Below are 3,859 nucleotides of genomic sequence, written 5' to 3'. Positions count from 1 at the left end.
CTTGACATTCAACGGCATTATCATCGCCGAATCCCCCACCGTCAACATCCTGGGGGTCACCACTGACCAGAAACTTAACTGGACCAGCCATATAAATACTGTGGCTACGAGAGCAGGTCAGAGGCTGGGTATTCTGCGGCGAGTGACTCACCTCCTGACTCCCCAAAGCCTTTCCACCATCTCCAAGGCACAAGTCAGGAGTGTGATGGAATATTCTTCACTTGCTGGGATGAGTGCAGCTCCAACAACACTTATGAAGCTCGACACCATCCAAGATAAAGCAGCCCGCTTGATTGGCACCCCATCCACCACCCTAAACATTCACTCCCTTCACCACCGGCGCACTGTGGCTGCAGTGTGTACCATCCACAGGATGCACTGCAGCAACTCGACAAGGCTTCTTCGACAGCACCTCCCAAACCCACGACCTCTACCACCTAGAAGGACAAGAGCAGCAGGCACATGGGAACAACACCACCTGCACGTTGCCCTCCAAGTCACACACCATCCCGACTTGGAAATATATCACCGTTCCTTCATTGTCGCTGGGTGAAAATCCTGGAACTCCCTACCTAACAGCACTGTGGGAGAACCTTCACCACACGGACTGCAGCGGTTCAAGAAGGCGACTCACCACCACCTTCTCAAGGGCAATTAGAGATGGGCAATAAATGCTGGCCTCGCCAGCCACGCCCACATCCCGTGAACGAATAAAAAAATAGATCAGCCATGATCTTATCAAATGGCGGAGCAGGCACGAGCGGCTGAATGGCCTACTTCTGTTTTTATGTTCTTATGTTGAAGGTGGCAGGGCAGGACGAGAAAGTGATTAAAAAAGCATATGGGATCCTGGGTTTTATAAATAGAGGCATAGAGTACAAAAGCAAGAAAGTCATGATGACCCTCTATAAAACACTGGTTCGGCCACAACTGGATTATTGTGTCCAGTTCCGGGCACTGCACTTTAGGAAAGATGTGAAGGCCTTAGAGAGGGTGCAGAAGAGATTTACCAGAATGATTCCAGGCATGGGGGCCTTTAGTTACGTGGATAGACTGGAGGAGCTGGGGTTGTTCTCCTTTTGAATAGAGACGGTTGTAAGGAGATTTGATAGAGGTATTCAAAATCATGAAGGGTCGAGACAGAGTAGACAGAGAGAAACTGTTCCCATTGGCTGAAGGTTCAAAGACCAGGGGACAGAGAGTTAAGGTGATTGGCAATAAACCAAAGGTGACATGAGGAAAAAAATTTTGACACAGCGAGTAGTTTGGATCTGGAATGCACTGCCCGAGGGGGTGGTGGAGGCAAATTCAATCATGGTCTTCAAAAGGGAACTGGATAAGTACTTGAAAGGAAAAAAAAAATGCAGTGCTACGGGGATAGGGCGGGGGAGTGGGACTCGCTGGATTGTTCACGCAGAGAGACGGCGCGGATTTGATGGGCCGAATGGCCTCCTTCCGTCTGTAACCTTTCTACGATTCTCTGATTCTAAGTCAGGATGAGACGAACAGTGCTCACCGTTATTCATGTGTAAATTGAACAGTAACTCCCGGCGAGCCCACAGGCTCAGTTAAATGGGGAAATCCAGAAGTTGCTGTCTGTGATGTGTTGCCCCCTCCGTAAGCTGTGTGACGAGGGCACCTCACCGATTGGCTCCCCATTGAAATACATTGAACGGTGTGAAGTTACTGTCCTGATGTCATAGATACGGACCAAACTCGTCACAAAAAAAGTTCGGGCTTGTCCCCTTTTAAGAATATGTTAAGTCTTAATTACTGCTAAAAAAAACCTCTCAGGCACTGAAAACTGACTGTTCGAAGTGAGCACTCTCATTCCCTCAGCTTTTAATTCATGTTGGAGATAAAAGAAATAATTAACATTTTTTAACGTTTTCTTTCTGTCTCTTTTCTTTCTGTCTCTTAATCCGATCTTTTCTTCCCTCTCTTTATTTCTCTTACTGGACCTGATTTGACATTGAATTCACCATTCTGACACTTCCTGGTTCAGTCTCTGTGCTCTCATTACCAATTCTTCAATCTGATTGATTACGGAGATATACAGTTGCTCGCCCTGTACACACAGGTTCCAGATGCCCTGCTGAGGGGGGTCACATCGTTTGTTGTTCCATTCCCAGTAACTTGCTGTGTAAAACCCCAGAGAGGGTCTATGGGCAAGTCTAACCTACACCTGGTGCCATTCGCTCGCTGCTCACAGCAAAATCCGGCCCATTAATGTTTGAATTAAAGAGAATTTGTTTGCAGGTTCGCTTTTTGCTGGAGATTTCACATCGATTTCATAAGCTAATTTCTAATCATATGTTAATTTTAAAATGGTTTGCATAATATTTGCATAATTTCTACGAGAGTCTAGTATAATGATGTATGGACATTTCATTATTATTTTTGCAGTATCAATGCGAAGAGTTATATTGAACAGCTAACGCAAAACGGATTATCATTCATATGGAGGCTGGAATGCAATTTCAATGGGTTATTGCTGAAACAAGACTATTCCCCCATTGGCTGACCCTGAACAGTTACTGCCTGCAACAGGCACATGATAATTATTTAATAAACACAAGTGAATCATTCAAATCAGGCCAGCTTTGTGCTTGATCTCATAAAGCACGAGTTCAACCAATACTTTCCGTCTCCAACACTGTGAGGTCTCCCCTGGTCGGTCAGCTTTCGATAACATCAATGTATTTCACTCCAGGGGGGTGTGTGTGGGGAGAGTGTGGACTTTACCACTCACTGCTCTCCCCAGGGGGGTGTGTGGGGAGAGTGTGGACTTTACCACTCACTGCTCTCCCCAGGGGTGTGTGGGGAAAGAGTGTGGACTTTACCACTCACTGCTCTCCCCAAGGGGGTGTGTGGGGGGAGAGTGTGGACTTTCCTACTCACTGCTCTCCCCAGGGGTGTGTGGGGAAAGAGTATGGACTTTACCACTCACTGCTCTCCCCAGGGGGGTGTGTGGGGGGAGAGTGTGGACTTTACCACTCACTGCTCTCCCCAGGGGGGTGTGTGGGGGGAGAGAGTGTGGACTTTACCACTCACTGCTCTCCCCAGGGGTGTGTGGGGGGAGAGTGTGGACTTTACCACTCACTGCTCTCCCCAGGGGTGTGTGGGGGAGAGAGTGTGGACTTTACCACTCACTGCTCTCCCCAGGGGTGTGTGTGGGGAGAGTGTGGACTTTACCACTCACTGTTCTCCCCAGGGGTGTGTGTGGGGAGAGTGTGGACTTTACCACTCACTGCTCTCCCCAGGGGTGTGTGTGGGGAGAGTGTGGACTTTACCACTCACTGCTCTCCGCAGGGGTGTGTGGGGGAGAGAGTTTGGACTTTACCACAACATAACTCATCTGTGTGTAAACTTAGGGATGGGACCTGCATCTGTGTTTTACGTGTGCGATGTCTGATCTCTGTTCAGACTCCGTGCAGACAGTAGACTGTTATTTTTAGCAAATAACAGGTACCAGCTACCTTTAAGAAATTTCTAAAAAACATCCTCCCTTTAAGGGATTGAGCTCCCCTGGTGGTGGAAAGTGCGAATTGCATTGATTCCACCTGCAAGGCCTGGAATGGAATCCTGATTGCAGGTCAGTCCTCTGGTGGGCTGAAACTTGTGTCCTGCCTGTGCAGGAGTCATCGGGCGGGGGTAATAGCACATCACGCTACCAACGCCCGAAAACGGCCCCTATCCAATTTTTCCCCCATGAACTTTGGGACACGCTCTGAGTTGATAAATAGCCTCAAGTTATAAAGGTTTCAGTGATTGCAGAATACACAGTGTCTGGTGGAGAGAGAATCAGACACCGTATGATACAAAACTGACTCTGCTCTGAGAAAGTCTTCAGATCCTC

The sequence above is a fragment of the Heptranchias perlo genome, chromosome 2 (assembly GCF_035084215.1).
Source record: "Heptranchias perlo isolate sHepPer1 chromosome 2, sHepPer1.hap1, whole genome shotgun sequence".
In the NCBI taxonomy this organism is placed as follows: Eukaryota; Metazoa; Chordata; class Chondrichthyes; order Hexanchiformes; family Hexanchidae; genus Heptranchias; species Heptranchias perlo.
The sequence above is the reverse complement of the archived record's forward strand: the minus strand, read 5'-3'. Positions refer to the sequence as shown.